Below are 25,830 nucleotides of genomic sequence, written 5' to 3' on the forward strand. Positions count from 1 at the left end.
GATCCAATCAATCGTAACTGTATGGAAATCCATCAGTGTCATAATTTTTTTTCTACAGGAAATTTGCAAAATGTACTTTGTAAAAAAAGGAGATCACACACAAACATGCATTTTATATGTTGACTTTGCTGGCTTTCCATAGTTGCGATTGATCGGATCAATCGCAACTCTTTGTAAGATGGGGCCCAGGTGTTACCGTGAACAGATAAGCTCTTGCTTGAGGGGGCGAGATTAGCCTAATCTGTATTCCATGAATCTTTGCACTTCAGACTTTACACGTTGTCTGATTAGGATTTAGCAATGCATTAAGAGTAAGGCGATTTCGAATCTTAAAGAAAGTATATGAATTTTTCAAACAAAATTTTAAAAATGAAACGAATAACAAAAAAGGATCAAGTGAATTCCGTATCTATGTGCTTAATTGAAATCACCAACTTCTTCCATTTGTTGAATAGTTTCTAGTGAATGTGTAATAAACTTATATCGCACTTTTTATTTTTTCATGAAAATCCTCGGTAGTGTTTGAAAAAAATACAACTTGTCGGACTCTTATCCGTTATAGTTAGCACAGTAGTAGACATTAAAAACCTGTGCTCCCCAACCAATTTGATAAAGAAAATGTATCAGGTCCGACTGCAAATCCTGATGAAATGCTGTCCTGGTCTCGGTTTCCTATTTACAAAACTGGTGCATACTGTTTTTCTATGCATGTGTTACATCATCAACATCTTAACATTTTAGAATACAATAAAGGAAATAGATTTGCTCTTAAAGTGCATGCAGTCTTTGTTGCGACTGTCGTTATATTAATGTAAAATCCCAATCCAATTACCAGGAAATTTTAATAAATAGGGGAAATCAAGCAAGCATACAGGACACTGAAAAAGCCTTTGAATGCAAAAGCAAGAAAATGTTTTTTACATCATTCTCAACGTTCGATTAATTCCAGAAAAGAGATTATTACAATTATGATTATTATTATTGTTATTGTTATTATTATTATTGTTATTATCATTATTATTATTATTATTATCGTTATTGGCGTCACCTACTAACGTCCTATCCGAGGGATTGCCTCGGAAATGTGGCCATTTGTATCGTATGTTCATATTTGTAGAATTTTAAGTCCTTCATGATGGGGAAAATATAAGGTAACTAAAAAGTTATTAAAAAATTACGGTGTATTCAGCCAATTCTCTGATTTTTCAGAGCTAAACACAAAAGGTGTATATCCATATTTCAAATAACTCAATCCAACAGAAATGCTGGGTGCGTGACATCACCAATGCCTTCATTTGCATATGGCCTGAGGTATCCAAATCTTTTTTGTCAAATTAAACACTACCTGAAAATGGCACAACTTTCTTCTTTTTTTTACATCTGTTTATTTTCAAATAACATTTCCATCATCGTATCTTGCTTGATATTACTATTTCCATTTAAGCAAAAATTTGTCAGCATGGATTAACTGGCCTTAAATTAATTGTGTTTATTACTAATATGGACTTGGGTTTTTTTAAGGAAGCAATCTGAATTAACATGAATTTGTTGGCTGCAAAGAGCACGCGCTACGATCCTTTAATAAAAGGGTGATGTACTTTATAATACATTTCATTGATTGTAATAATGGCTTCCAATTTCCCCTCTTTCAGATTTTGCCATTCTCAGACATCTTTCATCATAAACTTTATTTTGGACCCTTTTTCGTGGGATCTTTAACCTCATCTGTAATCTAATGACGAGAGCCAACTGCTAATTTCACAAGACTGGTTTAATTCAATAGCAAACAAATTAGGGACTGTTTATAGACATTTAGCGGACTTCATCAAAAGGAATATGGTTTTATCGTCAGGGCCTAATCAATATTGTCCATATAATTACGAAGGAGCACCAAGGAAAAAATAACGGCACAAAAAATATTTTCATCATGTTCGAAAAAGAAGTACTGGTATTGCTTTTCGGGGTTTGTTTTATATTTGCTGTTAATAGTAATGTCGCAACTACTCAAAATAATTTTTTGGTGTATGAGGAGAAATGACAGTAAAATAATTTATCTTTACTCACCGACTCCACAATAGCTTTGAATTATTCCTCGTTGCTTCCAAGAGACCTGTAAAAAGTAATAAAAGGTAAGAATAGGAAAGGGTCATGGCATTTGGATAAGGCATTTAAGAAGTTTTAACTTTGATATTAATAGCGTACTCAATATATCTTGTGCGGATTGTCATCTCGAAAGATAACCGATTCAAAGCTTATATCGGATTTTCGGACCTGACATTTAAATAACCTTTTTATAACAGAAAGTTTGCGGATTTTTAGAGTTCATTGCAGCTAGGAAAAGATTGTGAAATAGGCTATTCAATCTCGAAATATTACGCTGAATTACAAAACCCCTTAATAATCTAGTATTGAGCTTCGGTCGATTAACTGCTGAAATATCCCGTTATATATTTTGATATATTGAGGATTTGTGAGAAATGAGATCATTTTCCCTTCTGGATCCAGAAACGTATCAGGAAAGTTTGGTAAGTCCTTTCTAGGGAATTTTATCATATTAAATATTACAATGTGGTATACTTTGGGCTCGAATGCAAATTGGTCCAAAATGAATATTAAAGTAAAGCGGAAGTTTTTTTTTTAGATGATTTATAATACATACCCCTCCACCCTTCCTCTCTTTCTCTCTCTCTCTCTCTCTCTCCCTTTCTTCAAGCGGTAGGGCAATTTATGTGTAACGCTGTCAATCACACGTCTTGATGATGTTCCTTAATCGAAGTGATGATCGATCTAAAATCGTGATCTTTCACAACAAGAAACCATGTTTATGTTATGGATAACACGCTACGATAACTGCCTCAATGAAATGTTACCGATCCTCACCGGATATACATGTTACTGAGCCAATGTCCTATCATCGACTCTATTATGTACATTTTTACTGTTTGATCCTAAGAAATGACAGTGGTATCATTTGTTTTATATGATTGGTTCATTCTTATTGATTGATGCTGATGAGAATATATCTGTTTTATTTGTTTACTACTATTATTATTGTTTATTCAATAAAGAGAACCCCGTAGCAGGACTGTACAATGTTTGGGAAAATTTTTAATAATGACGCAAATACGTTATTTGTGATGAGCTGACGTACGTACGTAAAAGCACGGGATTTTCATCTCACAACTTGCGAATGACATGCATGATTTCGCATATCTTGATCTCGACATGTCGCTGTATAACATATTTGTACATGTAGTAATAACAAGAATTTGCATTCGAACCGCAGATCTAACGTTGCCGGTTGCGAAAAGGTCGCGATTGCTTGTTAATATTGTTTTCTTTTGGAAACATTTTTAAAGTTAACTCACAGTCAGGCAAAGTAATCCAGGTTTTAAATGAGCACTTGGATATTCATTGCCTGTTATCCTTCTTAATATCATGTCATAATACTTTGACAGTATTAGGTAAAGCCTCAAAAAAATATATACAATCTTAATAATCGGTTTACTGGAATGGGAAACGACAAATATGTAAAATATACTACTATTGATTTAAAAATTACTTTTCCTCCTTTGGAAAAAGCAAACAAGCAGGGATTTGAATACATTCTGCATTTTCAATTTATTGTAGGCTGAAACATATTAAGCAACAAATATTATTTTCAAATTCATAGCACCATCTCTTTTGCTGGCGTTTCAGGGAAAATAATTTCATGTTGGGTGTTTTTTTTAAGCCAAGTGGGCATAATCGTCTTAAAAAATCATATAAAGCCTTATCATTTCTGTTTCTGCCGTTTCCATGAATTATTGGTTTCAAAGTCGTTTCCAATATCGTATTGTCATAACCTGATGTCTGATTCGTTGGACCAAGGGGGCACTTGAGATTTTATACTTTATAACGTGGATGATGATAAAATCATATGTTACATAACGCGAACTGCAATCATGCATATGCCCACTAACCAACTGTTGGAAGCTTTACCACTTCATGGACGTGGTGGCTCAGTGGTAGAGCGCCCGCCTCATGGACAGGAGGTCGCGGGTTCGATCCCCGGCCGAGTCATACCAAAGCCTTTTAAAATGGGACCTTCTTCCTTCTTGCCAGGCGCTCGACGTATGAAAACAGAGCAGGGTAATAATAACAGATTATGTTATGGAGGGCCCGCTGGGAGAACAGCTTTCAGCTGATAGTTGCTACCCTGGTTAAATAAGTGTTTATTACTATTAGTATTCATTCTCAACCAGGGTAAAATGATGTCATATCAATTTACAAAAGAATAATACTTTATGTAACAACATTGACATGATCAATATGACATCATAGTGCCCATAATCAGTGTTGTAGTCAAGGCTCAAACCTCCAAGGCCAAGGCCAAGGCCAAGGCTTTAATACCCAAGGCCAAGGCTTCAATAACCAAGGCTGAGGCCAAGGCATGGAAACTCAAGGCCAAGGCCAAGGCCTGAAAACCTCAAGGCCAAGGCATTTCAATTGTACAATATATGGAAAAAATTAGACAACAATGCTTAGGCGGCATACATGACACACAGGACCAAATGTATGAAAGGTGTGAGCGAGCAAAATTTTTGACCCTTGTACATTTAAAACGAAAATAATTTCATGATGTAGATTTAGACATAAAAACATTTAATTATTGTTCTAGGCGATTCACATTGCAATAATTATTGTTACCAAGGTGATCTGATCCTCGCATGCCCATTCTCAACATAATTATGTCTTTCTCCTCTACCTGGTACAGGGGAGGCAGAATTTTTTTTTGGGGGGGGGGGTCAAAGCCAAAAATGCACTTACAAAGTCAAAATGAGAATTTTGGTGCAGTTCAGCAAAGCTTTTTTAAGTGATTTCTAATTGATAAGACAGATATTTTGATTTAGGCTTTAATTTCCCGCTATAGAAAGCATAGCGAGCAAGTGGTTTTGAAAAAAAAATCAATTTTGAAGTTGTAAAACTCGATTTTGGGTCAATTATGGTGCTAATCACTGTTAAAAGGGCATCCTTGCGAGATGTTGTAATAAGATGTAATAAGAAATGAAATTTAAATATTTCGAGCTGTTTTTGTAATCATGAAAAAGGTGTGCATCTTACTAAACAAATTAACGCGAGCACAAAACACGAGCTGAAATTTTTACTGACCACAAAAGGAAGCTGTTCTGGACTGCATTTGGTGACTCATAAATAGGATACATAACTCACTAATCAAATAATGCGAGCGCAAAGCGCGAGCTCAAAAATTTGTAATATTCCGACCTAAAAACTAGACATTCTAGGCATTTTTTTTGTGTAAATTGAATGCGAACCTTACTTAACAATAATTTATGCAAGCACAATCCAAAAATTTGTTGATTTTGAAACCTAAAATTTTGCTCTGTATGCCATGCTTGGTCCCTCAAAAACTTTTTGGCTCATCATGCCATTGATGCCATAGCCCATTTGGAAATGACGAAATTGAAGTTTGTGTTCAAGTTTACCGAATATTACAATCAATCTTTTGTAATCATGATACGTACCTGTCTCGCTAAATAATGCGAGCGCGAAGCGCGAACTGAAATTTTTGTAAATATTGACCCCAAACAGGAAGATTTTAAGGATTATATTTTAGGAATCTTTTATCTATTAAGATTATACACATCTCACCATAGTCATTTAATGGGAGTGCCAATAAACGCTTGCTGATTTTGTTAGAATTACATCTAAACATGCACATAAAGCACTTGTAATCATGATTAACATACCCATCTCACTAATCAAATCTTGCGAGCGCGAAGCGCAAGCTGAAAATTTAGGAAATTCGGACCTGAAGAGGGGCATTTTAAGGCTTGTTTGTAGGAATTCAAGAAGACCTTACGTAGTTCACTAACCAAATGATGCGAGCGCGAAGCGCGAGCTGAAAATTTTTGATATTTAGATCAGAAAACAGAAAAAGGGACATTTTAAGGACTCATTCTAGGAATTGATGGAGAGCAGACATCTTTCACCAATCCACTACTGCGAATGTAAGCACGGACAGGAAATGTTTTATATTAAGACCTTAAAATGGGACAATCACTTAAAGTATTCATGAAAAAGAAGCATACTATTGTACATGTAAAAGAATAACTTGAAGTGCGAGGAAATATATTTGGTAGTTTGGTGTATATTGACTTGAAAACGGGAGGTTTTAGTATAACAGGATTATATATCTCGGTAAAAAGACAATGGGAGAACCAGGAACAATGAAGACATATATACCCTGAGCCAATTATGTTTCATTTATATGAAAAAAATGTTTCTTATGTAATGTAACATAACATAATTATAACATTATAATGAACATTAATGTCTTCTTTCCCACTACGTTTCTCTTCCTTTCTCCCTCTTTTCCTCCTTTTTTTAGTCAGCCGATTGGGGGGGGGGCACGTGCCCCCCCTGTAGTTACGCCACTGACTATAATCCTAATCATAATTATTATCATTATTATTGATATTGTCATTATCCTTATTAGTCATGATTACATCATATTACCAATAAATAATATTAATTTTCATCACTTCTCTTTGTTACATAATTATGTGATGATAATTGCAATTGATGGCACTGCTAAGTACACTTACTGCTTCTGCTGCTGCTGACTGGTAGTATTTAGTGTCATTAGATATACAGAACAATTGAAACATTTATAATTACTTTTATAAAACAAATGAAAGTACAAAATACAAAATGCCTTGAAAAAGCCTTGAAAATGCCTTGAAAATGCCTTGAAATTTCAAGGCTCAAAATCCTCAAGGCCAAGGCCAAGGCCCTCTCAAGGCCAAGGCTTTGAAAAAATAGGCCTTAAGGCGCCTTAAGGCCAAGGCCGAGCATCAAGGCACTACAACACTGCCCATAATGTATAGTGTATAAAAAAATAAAGAACGTATCACACAACAATCATTTCATGCAAAATAGAGACGGTTGTTAATTTAAAAAAAATCCTGTATAGCACCTAATATCAATTCATGTTAACTGTCGCAGACTAATTAAACAAACTATAGATAATATCATTTTAAAGCGCAAATCGGTCACGTTGCTTACATATAGGAGACTGCGACAAGCTAAAAGTTTAATCCAGAAAAGTGAAGCTTTAGAGTCTGGATCTACAGAAGGTGAAGATAAAAACCGATGACATAAAATCCATAAAAGCTTGGTTGCCCGTGTCCGATTTTCTTTTAAAAATTCATAACTTTCGATATGAGCTCTCGACCTCGTTCCTGTCACTTCCCCCGTTATGTGTAACACCACCGAGATATGTGAGCATTTCGTGCTTTCCCGCTTAATCTGCGCTATCGATCCGAACTCCTGTGCAATCGATCAAAGGTGTCAGTGACGAATTTCCGTCTGTTCGTGAGTAGCAGGTCGAATGCAAGAAGAACAAACATGTCGTCGCTAAGAGTTCTTCGTTTTTAAGGAAAACTCGGCAATAGTGCAAACGTCACGTTTTGTCATTGTATGGATACATCTCGAAACTTATCTTTTCACCACGCATTTTAGTATTGTTTTTTACGCGTAAATGTGTAAAGAAAATCATTCTCGGATAGAATTTATACTATTTGAAGTGGATGAGATAGACCATAGTTTCCCATTGTTATTTTAGCAAATCTCAATATTTTACGATAATCATTGTTCCACAGAGAAAGAGAGAGAGGGAGGTTGCTAGTTCCATTATCAAGGAGCATTTCGGTTTTTTTTATCCCACTGGTAAGTTATAAGAGTGCACTCAATATCATCAAAATTTTGGCATTGTATTCATAGGGAATGACATGAGAGGCATGTCTTGCCTAAAGAAGCGACTTAATTAAGTCAAGACACAGTTTATTACCATTTATCATGTTAGCTATCCCCATTCCTCATCTTCATTATTTAACATCATGCTCGTTTGAGCCCAACGCTCCACGTATACGGCGTCCCATTCACTAAAATTGTACCTTTCAAACTGCAGAAGTAAAAGAGAAGACACTCGGGCTGCTACGCATAACCTGGGCTGTCACAATTATAGGAAATTGCCTCACAGGCCGAGTCTAATATAGGTCTCTCAAGGCCGTGTATTGATTTTCCGTTAGGCAAAAAGTACTCATCTTATCATGTTTATTGTAAAGGGAAATCAGTTTAAACTTGTTTTACTTTGACAAGGCGACGTTTCCCCAATGTAGGTATTATACACGACAGAACAGGCATGGTTGTATAAGATCAAGATCTCTGATGCATGAGTATGAGAAGAGATCTGTGTTCGGGAATTCAGGTTCACTGGGTGGAGTGCAGACGCCCTTTTTCTCCCACCTCATTGATTAGAGGTATGTAAATTCGACTGAATCTTTCAGCTGAGCCTTAAAAAAGGAAGTGGGACTCGTTAGATTTGACGATGAACATCGTATCCCGTTTCCACTGTCGTGTTTCCTGGTGTTCCGCAGTGTTTCTGGATCATAACTTCCCTTTGTCAATGGAAGTATATTACGAGAGGGGTTTGGAAGTGCACTGCAGAGTCATCTTTTCTTCAAGGACCAGGCAATGTGAACACCTGTCGTAATGATTGCGAGAGGAAGTGCTAGCAACCTTATGGAACAGGCAGATGTTTTTGGAACCTTCAAGCAGAAAATCTATCGAGGTTACGCATTTTGAATTCAGCAATATGCGAACCTTCGTCATTAGTTTAAAAATTTAGTATGAGTCTTCATTCGAATTATTATTTTGTTTTTGTCGGAGATCGCCTTTGTTTAAGGTTGATTTCCTAATAACCTTTTAAGGAGACATATTCGGCAGTGCCTTGACCTTTTTTGTATAACGTTATTCAACAATCTTGAAGACATCCTGTCTCGCTGTCAGATATATCAAGGATCATAAACTTTCTGATAACATGATCAAGAATTTGCAAGGTTTGTCTATATCAAACATTCACCAGGCTAACACAAATATCTTGGAAAATAATCACAAATTAGATGCCAAACAAATTTCCTTAATGCAAACTATAGTTCAAGTGTTATGCACCTGGGTAGTCTGTACAAATTAAACCAAGAGACGATTATATTTTTGTCGCACCAATTTGATAATGCTTTCACTTTCCTAATACTCTTAAAACAAGCTTTGCCCATCTAAAAGATGAAAACATGACCGATGCGCCGGGTTACCCATTACAATTACATAAAGATTCTTTGGTCATGTTGTAAAACGTAAATTTGGTGTATTTTTTGTTTCACAAATACTTTTTTCATTAAAAAATGTGGTTACATGGGTATCGTCTCGCTCACTTTATGCTAACTATACTGTTTTGTTTGTACAAAAGATCAGTTCATATTGGTTGGATCTCTATCATTGCTCCAACATGCAATTTATCAGTTTTTCATTATTAACTTCGTGCTATGCGGAGTCACGCAGTTCTGTTATATTACTCATACTTTCATCGCAAATTGTGACAAATTCAATGATGACGGTCTTCAAAATCCAATAATACTCCATCAAACAAGACAATCTGGCAGCCAAGCTTTGCTTATGACCTGGTAATAAATCTCTTCCCCTGCATGCAATAACTTTCTTTCGTCGCCTGGCGCTGGCCGAGGTCGTTACAACAAATAGTATTTCGTGATATCCATGCGCATGCGTGGATTTACGCCTTATCTTGAGGGGTAAACATGATGACGTTGAATTAATGATGGACGTCTCATTAATGAAAAGTTTCGACCGAGCGGGTGAAGTTCATTGGCACGTCTTAATAGGGTTAGGTAGAGTCCAAGTTTGTCATATGATCCACGCCTTCCGGATGCCGGGACTCTGAACAACATAGCGGTGTGCATAGAAGACCAAGCCAATCATTTTCACCGGATTTAGATCCAAGGGGTTATTTAATACCCGATTATGTTATCATATTTGTTTTTTTTTTAATCTTGGGCGTAAATTCAACAGCTAACGATGTGTCCTCTGGGGACACCAATTAATGTCAGTTTAAACACACAACTTTTTGCATCGTGTGTGTCCAAGATTAACACTCGTGCTATATTTTATTTATTGCCAATACGTGGAAAATTATAAACATTAATATCGCCTTTCTCCTCTCGGTATTGATTTATCTAAGGAAGATATGAACGTACTCTCGTAAATGTACACCCCATTCTTGTATTCTCTATTCAAAAGCGAAAGCCCTTTTCTTCGCACCCTTTTAATACTCGAGTTGCACAACATATAACGCCTATTTTTATCGTATTTAAAAGAAAGTGACTCAGAATTAGCAAAAATTAATTTTCAAGATTATAATCTACATGTATTTAAAGGAAACTTAAAACGTCTGAATGCTTCTTTGTTAATACCGACAAACGTTAATGTTTCAAGCCGCGTTGCTTGACTAGTTATATTCTTCATGTGTTTTTGCGAAACAATCATATTTCACAGGGTATTTGGTTAATAGTTTACGATAGGGGTTGTCATTCATAGTGAAATAATCGCTCCAGCATGTCCAGTGTACGAAACAAGTAATGCCGGTTCATCCAAACAAGACATTCGGCATGTTCATAGTGGTATATCAAGTCGTTGGCCACATTGGCGACAGGCAATTGTAGAAAAAGGTAAGAAATCCACAGCCATTGAATGGTGAATGTTACTTGATGTTGTTAATCAACACGATCAAGCGACCGTTCTGGAACCTTGGGGGATACCAACACCGGTGTAACTCTGCCTCTGTGTTGCAGGAGGTTTCTGGGGTATGTACTTGATGTGGACACCAACAGCCTTCTTCAGGAACTCTCCTCGCAGCCTTGATGATCCATCATGGTGGTAAAGATATGTTTTCCGAGCTCCCATACGTGTTCATCTACGGTGTCGTGTTCATTTCTCGGGTCCCCAAAGCCCGGAAGGTCGGGATCAGTTTGCCCCTTGAGATGTAAGAAGGAGTTGTTTGATCATCAAGACTTCTATACCTTCGCCTTTCTGTGACAACTAATACTATGCATGAACTTGCATGTGCATCAAGATAGTGCTGTTATCTAGGCTATTCGAATTTACGAATGCTACCTTCAACTGGGACCGTATGAATAGGTATTTCTTCTCACATACCTTAATAAATAACGTAATGCTGGTAGCCGCACGATTATCTAGAACAAAAGTCGATCAAATTTCTTTTCTGTGGAAATGTAAGATATTAAACGCATAAAAACAATGATGTTTAAAGGTATGACACGATTTTCACCGATTTTAGATCTGAACACTTACTAATCCCTAGGCTGTTCATGGTGTTTCTATAGTTATTCTAAAACGGAACACAATTTACATAATGAATGCATTCCAAACTCTTTTTGCCATTCGACAGTTTCATATCTAACAATGATTTACAAAGATTTACAAGGGTTAGCAACTGCTGTCGGTTTTAACACCCATTTATTAGTCATGCTGGCGTAATGGTTTATATAATCGTGTTCAATATACAAGAAAAAAAGGATATTTGTAAATCGCTCTTACCCACCTTGCTAGGTAAGCAAAACTCTCATTACCCCGGATACGCAGCTGTACCGATTCTGGTGCTGAAAGCTTCTTCTCTTTTCAGAAATTACTGTTGCAGAAAGAGTTGCAATCAATCGCAACTCTAAAAATAATGCGCAACTTGATTTTCAACCAATCAACAGCGCGCATTTGACACTTGCGATTGATTTGTAGTCTTGCATTTAAACGCAACTCTTTCTGCAACGGGCCCCTGGGTTGAGTAAAGCACATCGAGGATCAAATTTTGCTGAAAGAAATGACCGACTGGTGTTAAATAGTCTCACAAGAAATTGTGGACTTCTCTCATATTCTTGTACGTGGTTATGATGGTTATCGTGGTGAATTCAAGAATATACAAACATGGGAATGGGTTACCGCTAACATTTCGTAAATAGAGTAGAATAATAACGAATTCCTTCGGATTCTGAAAGATGGGCGATGAAACGCAGATTTCGCCTACAGAACGGTGTTATATATTTTGACAAAGGAACATGTAATTTCATATAGTATTCAAGTCTTTGAGAACGATTAGGATGTTGCGGCATCTCCGTATGCTAGCCAGCATTTTTAACCCCCCCCCCCTTTACCTTTGCTATGAACATGATTTACGGGGGTTGTGTAAAAAAAAAACGTGGTTTTATTAATGTAAAATTGAGTGCCTCACCAGTCAATCAGTTCAACATCTAGTTATCAAAAGTTTGGTTGTTACTTGTACACTTTGGGGCGTTGATATGTTCGGTGTATCAGGTGTATCGGGTGTATTAAGTCCAATACCCCCAGCATGTTCAGGGTGTGATCAACAAGGGGTATCAACTGCTAATGGTTTTAACACCCATTTAGCAGTCATGCTGGCGAATTGGTAATATAATCGTGTTCAATAAACAAAAATAAAGGATAATTGTAAATCGCTCTTACCCACCTTGCTAGGTAAGCAAGACTCTCATTACCCCGGATACGCAGCTGTACCGATTCTGGTACTCAAAGCTTCTTCTCTTTTCAGAAATTACTTCTTGTCGGTACCCATTTACCCCACCTGGTTTGAGTAAAGCACATTGAGGATCAAATTTTGCTGAAAGAATTGACGACATAGTTCGGATTCGAACCCATAACCCTCTGTACGGAGACCACTTAACTTGCCCACAACATCCTTATTCTTCAGCTATGATATCTGGTTCTTGATAGTAACTTTGACATTCCTATCTTGGTTCTTTAATAGAGTTCAACCCGTTCGCGTGTTCAACCATAATTATTCAAGTGTGGTTTTGAATTACTTTTCTTTGATTGTTTTTCTTTTATAGCCTTTTTCTGTGGTTTTTAATTCAATTTTGTGGTTATGAATATTTATTTGCAGAACAGCATATTTACAACTGTATCAACTGTATATGATATTAAGTCATGTTTCCTTGGAAAATATTCGACAAAAGGCCCAAGGTTCGTTGAATGTGTTGTAGTAACAGTTCAAGGTGCAATCAACATAAGTAAATACCAAACTCGTCATCACTTATATGATGATACAATAATGAGAGCAACTCTTCCATTTTTGTGTCAGCGCTTATTAAATCCGAACGACGCATTGCCTTCGATCCTTTGCTTTGGAAATGAAAGAACGCAACATCACAATCGCCTCGGAAATTAGAGTTTGGCCGGTCACTTTCACCAGCGGTAAGTTTTGGGGTCGGGGCTGGTAATGACTCCGACTGTTCTAACAGAGCCGCGCCCGCAGGTTGTGTCTGTTGGTAATACGTCACTGTCAACCCGATCAATATTTGGTAACATCAGGAAGCCGCTTAAGAGAGGCAGCCGAGTCCTAAGGACCTGTGAGATGAAGTGCGAAAGGGATGCACTTCATGAATACCCCCATTGTCGCGACGCGCAGTCAATCCATACTTGCTTCTTCAAAACAGGGATTTCCTCGTCGTGTTTTCAGAGTCTTCTATCGGAATACCTTTGAATTTTATCTTATTCCCCATCATTCCTCATCATTCCAAGAGGGATATTGTATATGGAGATATATTTGACTTTTATATTGAAAAGTGGATAATTGTCGGATTGTGATATGTACCGAAAAAAATTTCCGATGACCCAGCACATACACAATAGAAGTCAATGGGATAGGACTGATGGTGTAGACTGTAGAGTATGCTCAATATATCAGAGGCAGTAGGCACGTTGGTGGAAATATCTTGCCTTTCAAAATGTTTTTTGCCATGTGCAGTAATGCAGTTATAGCACATACACCTGTCATTAAAACAGAGGTCAATGTGTTGATGTGCAATGCACAGCGTCGGTTTTCGCAAAAATGAACTTCGAATTTGTAAAAGGGCCTACTTGACATGCTTACCGAATAGCTGTCGTATAATGAATTTCGCCTTCTCTCTTTACGCACACGGATACACACACACTTGTGCACCTTTGTTCTCCCTTCTTGTCCCCTTCTCTCTCTCTCTCTCCTTATCTCATTTTATCTACATTTTCATCACATATGCTATATGTTCAACAATGATTAAGTTACTAGATAAAGTGTTGAGATGCCCTAAGATACAAAAAGCACACAAGGAAACGAGTATTGTATTTCGAGTCGTCTCCCGTGGAAGTACAGACAAAATTGATACACCCGTTATCTTCCGTTCGTTACACTTTTACTTCACAATGTTCGAAGTTCGAAGCCCTCCCCCTTTGCCCTCTTGTTTTCCTGTATGTTGTCACAATTTTGTTTGAACTTACCACTACTATTGCAAAAACAATCTATGTGGTATGAAACGTGCACAGTCCAAATGTGTTAAATGGGTGATTGTTGCATTATAAGAAACATTCCGTAACTGTCACACTCATCATTACTGTCCTCGTGACCCCTTTGCTTGTCATTCAAGTGAATGTGACGTCAAAAATACCATCCTTATGTTAATTGACAGGAGGACCTTCAGGCATCCATGCCCTCAGCAAAGGTTCATTTTATCCTATTTAGCGCCCTTTTCAAACAGTTGGTTTATTATTAAACTTGATTTTTATCACCTAGTATACGACCGCCTAGTCTTTCCATAATCTTATCCCTGTGAAAACAACTTCTCGTGGCCCTACTTTCCAAATTGTTTTTATTGATTCCAGATGATGATTACTATGTGATATTCCAACTAAAACCCCATATACTGGTTTTTCTGACGGTTTTTACACCCCTCCTCCTCCTCCGTCAAACACCATCATCACCCATTACCGAACCTCCAAGTCATTCACCTTTAGATCAACCCTCATTTGGTCTGCATCCTCCCGTAACACATTATGGCTTTTGGTTACGCCGAATGTAAGAAGGACTAATCAAGTAAGAGAGGATCTAAATTGCCGTGATACATTATCCCACCGCAATGCGCTCCCTGAAAGCCCAACACGATATCCGATATAACAATAACCTCCTCCCCCTTTCTATCATGTCTACCCGCATCACAGTCACACCAAACTGACCACTTCGAAACCGACCATTGCTTTGCCATAGAAGGAAACTTAATAGTTTTATGGAGGTGGAGTTTGTTTGGGAAGTGTGACTGCCACATCACATAAATACCTTCAGAGCTGCAGAGTCTTCGTCATTTATTAAAATTACGTATGTATTTCTTTAATTAAAAAAAACCCACATACTTTACATTAGTAATTTTCTTTATTTCATTAGTACTTTTTTGTTATTTTAACCATTTTCTGTATCATGGTTACGGGTTTATTATGCTTTGTTTCATTAAGTTGTTGTTTGTTTATTCTTGGTATACGAAGTTGGGTAGTAACCTGAGACGGGAAGTTGGGTAGTAGCCTGAGACGGGAAATCGTCAGTGTTTTTTTTATCTGATGAAACTGAATGATGATTTCATGTTTCAATATATTGCAAATGATAAACTTTTTAACGTGCCATCGAAATCCAATTCTCTCAGAACTATTTTAACTTGACTATCAGGTTGGTTAAAATAATGTCTCTAATACCAACACTAGATTAAAAAAATCCCATACACGGAATTTCATTTAACCAACATTTCGTAGGTTATTTTAACCTACTTATTTTTTCTCAGTGTTCTAAAAGGATATCCTTGAAATAATTTTCAGTATTGATTCGTTTCTATGACCATAATGAAGCTCTCCCCAAAAAAGTAGTTAGATTAGTGTTGTCCTATAGCCTGCCCTAATAGTGGTTGATTTACAAGCTCTTAGGTCTCTTAACCATTCCCGACGAACTTATTAACAGCTCGTGTTTCAAGAACTAAATGTAAAATCATTCTAGACATATTTGATGAGAATGTATTAGGTGAGCATCAATTTCTTCATATGATCACTCCAAAGTGATGTTCGATTAATTAACTTCATCCGCTTTAATTGAATTAATGCGGCCCGTCGTCTTCATTTACCTGCTTCACGCATTAACAAGTTCTATAGCCATGTGTCAAAAAAGAGCAACACCGGCCAAGAGTCGGATCTGCAAACTCAAAATTAATACAGACATGTAGTTTTATATCATTATTCATTTATTAATTGATTTTTCAATGATTATAGGTCGTCAATTGAGTATATAAAAACGATTCTGCCACGCAGCACTAATGATTCACAACCATGACAAATTAACCCAAGAGTGAAAATATTTTACACAAATATGTCAAAAATTTTGACAAGAAATTCGAAACAAAACCAGGGAACAAAAAACTCTTCATCATTATTTATGGCAATTCACTGTACGTAGATGATTTTACAGATAAAAAAAGACATTTCCTCGATATACATGATATATATTCGGTGTATGGTACATGCATGTTCGGTGTATGGATTATGGATACGTTTTCAAATAAAAACTTCTCTAAAACAGTCATTATAGGGATGATCCAGGCCGGAGATTTTTATATCTCAATAAATAGAGTTAATTCACAAAGCAAAATGCTGAAGATTTTATCAAAATCGGATAACAAATAACGAAGTTATCGAATTTTAAAGATTTACATTATTCCGGTGAAACAGTTCTAGGCATGTCTTTATGAATATACATTAAGTGGGCTGATGATCTCATATCCCCACTTTTTTGTGTGTATTTTATTATATAATATTAGGTTTATTCAAAATTGGTCTACCAAGAACTAGGGCAAATGAATTGACAACTGATTAAATGCACTAGTTATTTATTGCCGCAACTTATTTCATCATAATGGAGACACATCATAGGCGGCGGAAGCGGGGGGGACGGGGGGGACGTGTCCCCCCTAAATTTTTTTTTTTTTTTTTTTGCTTCTCAAAAATTTTTGGGGCGCTTGTCCTATTTTTTACATGTGTCCATCCCAAAATTTCAGTTGGACACCCCCTAAATTTATTGGCTTCCGCCGCCAATGATGGAGACACATCATTTATACATGTATGAACAAATAAAACATTTATGATTTCATGTCATAACTTCAGAAGAAGGGACAGCCCATCTAATGAATGTTCATGGCGATGTGCATAAAATTGCTTTCCCCAAAATATTGATAAACTTTAAAAATTAAATAACTTCATTATTTGTTATCCGATTTTGATGAAATATTCAGCATTTTGCTCTGTAAATTTTACTATATTTTTTCAGATATAAATATTTCAGCCCGGACCTCCTTTTAAGATAATACACAGGAATACCTTCGTGAAAGCAATCTATGAGTACATGAACACAAATGTTATTATCACTTTTCTAGTTGTTGCGTTTTGTTGCTTTTGCACCCCACCCCATAGCTTAATTGTTCACACACTCTTTCTCATTTATTATTTTCTTTCTTTATTGTCCTCGCTGTCTCTATTTATTCTCCCACCCTCTGTCTCTCTCACACTTTTTTTAAGCAAAACAAGTTCATAGCTAAGCTATCAATATCAAGCATTTTCTTTTATTTGAAAGCAGGATAAAAGAGCACTGTAGATTAAATGCCTTACTCACGGGCATAGCTACCACGGCCGGGGATCGAACGCCGGACTTGTTCATGTATAGCCAGGCGCCTTGGACCACTTGGCCACGGCACCTCCACACACACACACGCACATCCCTCCACACACACACTCTCTTCTTCTTTTTGTTTCTGCCTCTTTCTTTCTATCAATCCGAACCACCCTTTATTTCTTCAGCCCTTACGCATATGTCAATGGGAAAGGACAATTGGTGTAGACCAGGGTGCTCGATATCAAATTAGCATTGAGTGTAACCGACAATCACCCCCAACAAACAACTCTTGGTTGACGTCTCTTGCGTCATTGTGAGTTAAGACCCCCTCATGCAATCCCCTCAGCGAATCCATGTTGCTCAACAAATAAGTGTTTTCCCCGTAGGAACATTATAAGGGGCGCGGGGACATACAGGGGACTCTTCCAGTCTTTCCACATTATTTCAATTCACATGAGGCATCATTATTGAAATACAACTTGCGTCATTACCGTGTCTGACGTTTAGCAATAGTGATAAAAACAATACTAACAATGATAATATTAATAAAAACAATATTGATGATATACTTAAGTGTATCGCGTCAAATCCATTTTATGGAGAGCTCAGGGCACTTTTCAAAACATTTTAAAGGAAATTAAGAAGAATTGAACTTAAATGCTTGTGGGTGTGTGTTTGTTTGTTTGGGGTGTTTGGGCTTTTTCGCTTAATTTGTGTTGCAACCATGGCAACGGCAATATCGATAGAGAGCTCATGATATAGGACGGGAAAGTTCCAAAACTCCAAAAACGATCAACCAAATCGATTTCACGTTCGCGCATGCGTCGACGATACCATGGCGTTATTCAGACAAAATAAAATTGGTTCTGTCATGTCTTTGCAGAGTACGATGCATCATCACCTTCTCTTACATTGAGAAAGGGAAAAATTGGTATGTAAAGTATCTGGATACTCTACTGATATTGTGGCATTGCGTGTTCTCAGAAAGGCTCTCGTTCTGTAGGCCTATGGAAACTTCTGTAATATACCTTGTAGGTGGGATGGGAAGCTTGAACCGAGTGTGTTCTGTACTGAGAATTGACAGCATGATCCTTCTAGCAACAGAAAATAAAGGAAACGATTTTTGTTGTTGTTGGTGCATAGGGTAGAATAAGATTTTGTAGTAGCTGCAGTAGTCATAGCAAAGTATAACTATCATTTCGTAAGGGGTTCTGGAGGTACATATTTTTTCAGAAGAGAAGCCTATATTCCTCATCTGAGGATTCATCGGATCCATATAAAACGTAGAATTCTCTACAGAAATATATTGCTGGTTATCAAAATACTCGGGACCTCGTCAATGCGTACGCATTTTCTTGATAAGCGAGCGTCCAGTGAATGTTATTTTAATTACACTGATTTGAATATATCAAGATGGGATGACACACAGTGCAAGGCACTTTATAGGTACACAGTACAACGCACTTATAACCCTCCAGGAAACGCACATATTGGTTGGTGCCTTTTTCATGGATGGATATGCACCGAACTTTTTAAGCCGAGAGATCAGCAGAAGACACAACACTATCTGCATGACCACGTCATTCATGGACCGAACTGCAATTTACGTTGTAATTATTCACTTTGAACTGTTTTCGCCAAATTTACCTCCGTATTTGTGCGTAAGCAAACCGACTACACATAGAAAAAATACATCAGATATAAGTGAGGAGGTACGAGGTTTTTTTCGTGTGAAGAGCACTGCCACATACCTATGGCATGTCAGGGGGGTGATTTACTCAGAAGTAATCTATCAGACACCTCTTTGACTCGCAAACGAGGACTCAATCCTGTTCATCCAGAACGCACTTCTTACCGAGACTTTCCTTCAATAGCCCTTTGCTCTCTGATTGCCCGTTATCTCGACCCAATTTGAGAGAAGAAACGTGCGATGAAGAAAGGAAGTGACGTCTAAATTGAAGAACTCTTTTCACTCCTTTAAAAATAGACGCTTTCCTTACGGTATGGATTAAACTCGGGAAATCAATTCTCGTGTGGAAATAAGCGATTTCCATTCCCCAAAAGTGCTCTCGTCAAGAAATAAATTATTCCCGAATAGGATGGATGACAAGAATTTAATTCTACAAATTGATGTTGAATAAAACATGTTATTAGGGAATTGAAGGTTAACTAACACAGATAATGCAATTGATTCAATAATAGTCTATTTTTGAGAAGATATTAGGATCTACTCTTAAAACCTATAGGCTGACTCATTGGAAAACGAAGAAATGAAATGAGCTGTGTATCATTGCTCATCACACTAAACGGTAGAGGAGTGAATTGACTGGATAAGTTGTATGGTTCAGGAACATGATCATGATGAACGGGAGCATATACATTTTTAGAATTATGAATCTTATCTTATCAGATAATGTGCATGTGTTATAACAGTTCTTTGTAAATTCAGAAAATCATAGTCTTTTTCTGCAGAAGAAAAGAGTGATCATGACAGGAGGTCAAAGCGGCTAATAGAAAAAATATGTTATACGCCTATTTTAAAACTTTCTGTTCTCTATACCTGTGCGCTATTTGTAACAGCCCTCATGACGAACATAGCATTATCCTTTAGCGCATAAATAAGGGTCAGAGGAGGAACAGGTGGAGTATCTTTTTAATGTAAGTTAAAGTTTTGTTTTAGCTCGCTCGCACTTAAGAAGAGGGGAACATTCTCTTCAGTTCCAAGTTAAACATCGAAATACAACACGGTCCCCTTGCGCCAATATGGATGTCAGCGCTTGGAGAACTAGGTAATAAATAAAATGGCATTCCTGCATCGGGTACAAAGTACCAACAGAAGGCCAAATGAATAAAACGGAAGTATAATCATCCTTATTCTGTTTTTTTCGAAAGGGCGTTTAGAATTCAGGGGTAGAATGTGAGAAGTAAAGGATAATGTATCACAATAATGGACAGAAAGTTCAATGCCACATGACCTTTGTCATGTTGATACAAATGGAATGTTTACTTTCCACTTGTCCGGTGTCTTCTTTCATTGATTTGTTTGTTTGTTTGATCTTTTTATCATAGGTCTACAAAATAATATGCAAAATTGAAACTGAGATGTAGAACTTCCAGTACTTTGCCTGAACGCTTCTTGGATGAAAATCGAGGTTTGAGCAAAAATTTCAAAGGTATTCTACTGTTAAGCAGCATCCTTGAAAATGGATATATTCGACCTTATCAAAACATTCGATTTAATCCCAAAGATACGATCGCTCAGTTGAAGGTTGATACTGATAAAGAACTAGTTCAGTACGCTATTGCATTTGCCCCTGAAACGGAGATATAGGCTCACATTACCCTCAAATCAGGCAAACTCCCTCGGAATTTCGTGAGAGTTGAAACATTGCAGGGATGATTAGATTCTAAGGTGGAATTGATGATCCTTATCATTGCAAAGTAGACTTGGCAATCATGAAAATTGGAGCTTACGCTCGCCTAAATACAATGTACCCTTACACTCCGTAATGTTTCTGCTACGCTTTCCTACTTACATCATGTCTCATCTCAATCAAATCACTGTAAGTATAAAACCTCCAATTTCGAGCAACTAAAATCTTTTGCATGAATCCTTCCATTTTGTTAACCAGTAGGCCAATGCATTGTAAATGGGGTCGAGGCTCTCCTCATTTGGTAAAAAATCCAACATTTATGTTCTTAACAAGCAAGTTAAAACAACAAGATGTTTAAAGATCTTGCATAAAACAGATCCCTCTAAAACCCCCTTCCTCTCATCTCCCCAACACCACCATTGCCTCATCACATGACCACACGCTAACAGAACACACGTCAATAAATGAACACCCAACCACACCCTGATATTAACCATAGTCAGACACATACACACACACCCACACACACAAGCAAAATTCATATTGAATTCATTGAAAATGCTTTGCTATAGTGAGCTCATCCACACCCACGTCGGTCTGGTACACCCACACTCGTCTAGCCCGCTCACGCACATCACATCACGCACTCACACCCTCCTGACATCGCCGATCGATGAGAGAACGTCAGGTGTGTTCCCACTATGACCACGCTGCTAAAACTCTCGCTTGAACTCATGTTCAGACTATCCCACTCAAACATTGTCGTGTGCCAGTTTACTTTACCTTACCTTTTCAAGAATATTAATTTTCTTATCACTTTCAAAACAAATATGCCAACGATGATCTCCTTTTTAACAAGGAGATATTTTGGAGAGGCCTTTCGTTTTCTTCAGCGAATCAACTTGGTCTTGAGAATCACTTGCTTCATTTTAAGAGAACAGCAGCAAACGCCACCATCCCGCCCCCCCCCCCCCCCTCCCCCCGCAAATCCAATAACATTTTAAACTGATTTGTGATATGCTAGAAAGCAATCAAACAGAGGAATTACCCAACAGCGAATCAGGATCAAATGTCTTAATTAAAAAATGATTTTGCTAAACCTATATCAACATTCATAAAAGTTCGGCCACCTTACTATTGCGGCAGGGAAAATAATTGCCTCTTCATAATTTCCTAAACATCAGTTGTTTAGAATAATCATGCACACATCTATACGGTATTACACAACGAATAAATGTGCTGATGATTTCGTTGGTTTGAAGGTTATGTGAACACCTTTTCGTCCGCCAACCTTTCCTTCGTATTCAAATCTCTCAGGTGATTAGCGCCTCCCCACTGAATCGAAGTTAAGAAATGCACATATTTGAGGGGATGGGCGCAGGGGACATAAGGGAGGACAAAATAATATCCAATCACATCAACGAAACGACTTCAAATCGACCGTTGGTCTGTCATTGGTAATAACGTAGTAGTTTTGATCGATTGGACTTTTTTCATTGGTGTGACTGTTTTCTGAGTCTGACCTGAATAGAAAAGTTCAAAGGCGGGAAAGTCTGATCAGGTGACTGACTGCTTAATGGAAAGATCTACAAGGCTCTGAGTTTTATACAAGGATCACTTGGCATTCCGGCTGATCACATTTTAGGCTTCCTGTTTGGTTTGGCAGTTTTGAATTTGTCAATCTGCTTTTCTTCCTATATAACTACCATCATTAAGTTTATTCGTTGATGTGTTCGTGTAGCTACACTCCCAGAAAAAAATATATATATTAGGTTATTTAAAATAAGAAGATAACAACTGCTGGTTAAAATTAATTGCATATAAAAAGAATGGATTTTTTTTTCTTATCCATCAAAATAAATATTCACAGTGGTTGTTGATTATACAGTTGTCATTGTCTGATAATATGTCAATTGCATTTCACAATATAGATATCTTTTCATTGATTTGATGATTAAAAGTAGATTCATGATCTCATTTGTCACTTTGTATCTCTCTTCTTTCAGGTTATTAAAGAAAATTGTAATCATTATTGGGATAGTGCCAGGTTTACAGTCATAGGATGGAATAAAGTAGCCGCTTGTGATATTTGCACAGATATTTCCATTTCATTGCTTGTAGTTTGAAATCATCCATTTTACCTCATTGGTTAAATGTATTTCCTTATTCAAACAAGTTAGATTCATGGAAAAGTTTAAGACTGGTAACAATCCCATCGCTTCATTCCCCTTTATAATCAACTAAAACAAGGAATGAAAAGGGGAATTGTCTTGCTAATGAAGTATTTAAAAAAATAATGTTTATGGTATAGACTCGTGAGTCCCAAGTAGCTTCTAATAAGATGGTTAGGGAGAAAAACTTCGGTACAAACTATTCTAGTCAATCGATCAAATAATTGGTAAATGGCGTGCCTTCTCTCTCTCTCTTGTTGTTGTTGTATGTTCGCAATACTCCCAAGACGATACCGGCCAACTTTCAGATGATCGTTAATAATCATACGTTTCATAAATATACATTTTTGATATTATATAATTCAGGAAAAGTCTCTACATCACATTGAACTTTCTGTTTTATAATTAATGTTCCTTTTTATAATAAAAAATCACCACAGACCCGGGATTAGTTGTACTGATGGTCATTATGGTGCTCAATACATGAAAAAGGTGTAAGTGGCACGCCTCATATGCAACACTTTTTTGTGTGCAACTTTGCATCCAAGAAGCCCTTTGCGTCTTTATCGGTGCATATACCTACATATTTCTATTTTAATGTGATAAATATTGCCCGTCAAGAGATGGAAAATATGGACCTTTTGAACGCAACATTCATCCAACAAAAAAGATTCAAAGTTGTACATTCTAGGTGCAAACTCGTAAATGTTGCTATAAATGAGAACAAACGTTTGTATTTTTGCATATTTCCCATTCAGATTGCACCCAAACGGTACTGCCATTGTTGAAATTTATGTGCAAACTTTTATTTGTTTCTTCTTTTCACTGTGTGAACTCGGAGTCTAGTCCACTGGAAGCAAACTGAAGACTTTTTTTATTTCTTGGAACAAAGTTTGACATTTTCACCTACTATATCAAATCAGAATATTGTCCTCCTAGAGCTCCTATCAGTACTCCACTCTCCCAAGTAAAACGTTTTTAGTGTTACTTTCTTATGGGAAGACCTCGTTATAGTATGACGTGCACTTTTTGTTATACAGAATAGTTAGCATGGTTAGAGGGGAAAGGGCCTTGTATGCTCTTGGCCTCCAAATCCCTTCAGGATATAATCACGGAAAAAATATGTAGGTCAGCAGACTTATTATATAGAATATTTCATTTCTGTTTTCATTTTGTTATTTCATTAGCTACCTGCGTGGGAGAACGATTGTGTGTGTATCTCTCGGCAGTACTACGGGGTCTGAATGTATTAATGTAACATGTCGGGATTCTATTCCTGCCATGCTCCAATGTATTGCCATGTAAGCGATATTCTTGCCTTGCTTGAGCAGTGAAGGCACATAACTATTAAGTGAAAATTAGCGGATCTATAATCAAGTCTCGCTTGGAAGCCCAGGGGCTGCGCTCGACAAATACGCGGATTCTGTTTCGTCCGTCTGTGATGAGAGCTGAAAAAAGGCACCAAAAAATGGCTAGTGTATTGGAGTGAGCGATTGATTAAGGATACTTAACTTACAAGAAAAACCTACTGTTTCAATTGCGAAAGAAATGCCTTAGTTTTGTTTTTACATAGATAAAATTACACTTTCTACTATGCATTCACACATCTTCCTTACTATATCACTCTCTCCCTCCCTAGATATACAATATATATATATATATATATGTCCCCCCCCCTCTCTCTCTCTCTCTCTCTCTCTCTTTCTTCCTCTATATAATTATCATCCCTCTCTTTCTTCGTCTACTTATTTTCGTGTTTTTCGTCTGTGCACACGGCTTCCGGCTTCATTGTGACATTCTGATGACATCGGAAATTAAAATTCTAAGTGTAAGATTATAAGCCCTGAAGAAGCTTAGCATGAAAACTTTTAAAAGTACATTCTTCCTCTTTCTAGGGCTTACAAACTTTTCTTTTCTGTTCCTCGTTTAAATATCTTACTCGTTGCTGACTACTATTTCCTTCGCAATATTCATATCTACTCATGACGAGAAAGGGCACGTCGCGCGACTTCGGTAAACGGTTATCCGACCGTAGTTATTGATCGTACGATCGCTTTATCGATATTTGTGATCATGTTAGCGAGTTCAGCGCTTATAAAAGACAGGTTTGACCATGTATATCCGATCTTTGATTTGAAAAGCGATTCTTTCCACAACATGCGTTGTTTACGTATCTAGGCTTGCTTGGAAATCAGCGACGCGAGTGCCATGATGTGAAACCATTCAATCTTCACCGGCGAAACAATATTTGGAAAGTATTCCCTGGGGGCGTTCTTAAGACTTTTAAAAGGAAAAGGGCTTTCTTGTTCATGGTGTCTCTAATGCGAAAAAATATTCTGTAAATGTAAACTATTATAAACATGGATGTACGCAATATAGCTTCGTGAACAATTGCGCCATCAATTGAAAGAAAAAAAGAAATTGCCTCTTTCAATTCACTGATTCTCTGGCAGTATTTGCATTGCATTAGGCCTTATACCTCACATGATTTAGCAGTTATCCGATGCGATTATTTATTTTTTTCCGTCACACTTCCAACTAGTATTTTCTTTAAAATCAGAGGCTTTCTTCATGATTTTTAGGGGTTTTTTATGCCGAATTTATTTTGATAGTTTCATCCTTGATACATCAACTTCACATTTTATACCCTGCTATGAAATGACATTTCCTTTACCCGATTTTCAACCAATGAAACGAGTGTATTGGAGAACTGGGCTTTTTTTTTACTTTGCCTTTAAACACATCTCTTTCTTCAACGCGGCCCAGGTGTACTACATTTCCCAGGGTAATTCAGGGATCTGCGAGATTGTTCTTGTAAATCCAGAGGGGGAATATGGCGAATTGAATTCGGAATTTCTTTGTAGAGTAACTT

This window comes from Lytechinus variegatus, chromosome 17 (assembly GCF_018143015.1).
Source record: "Lytechinus variegatus isolate NC3 chromosome 17, Lvar_3.0, whole genome shotgun sequence".
Taxonomy (NCBI): Eukaryota; Metazoa; Echinodermata; class Echinoidea; order Temnopleuroida; family Toxopneustidae; genus Lytechinus; species Lytechinus variegatus.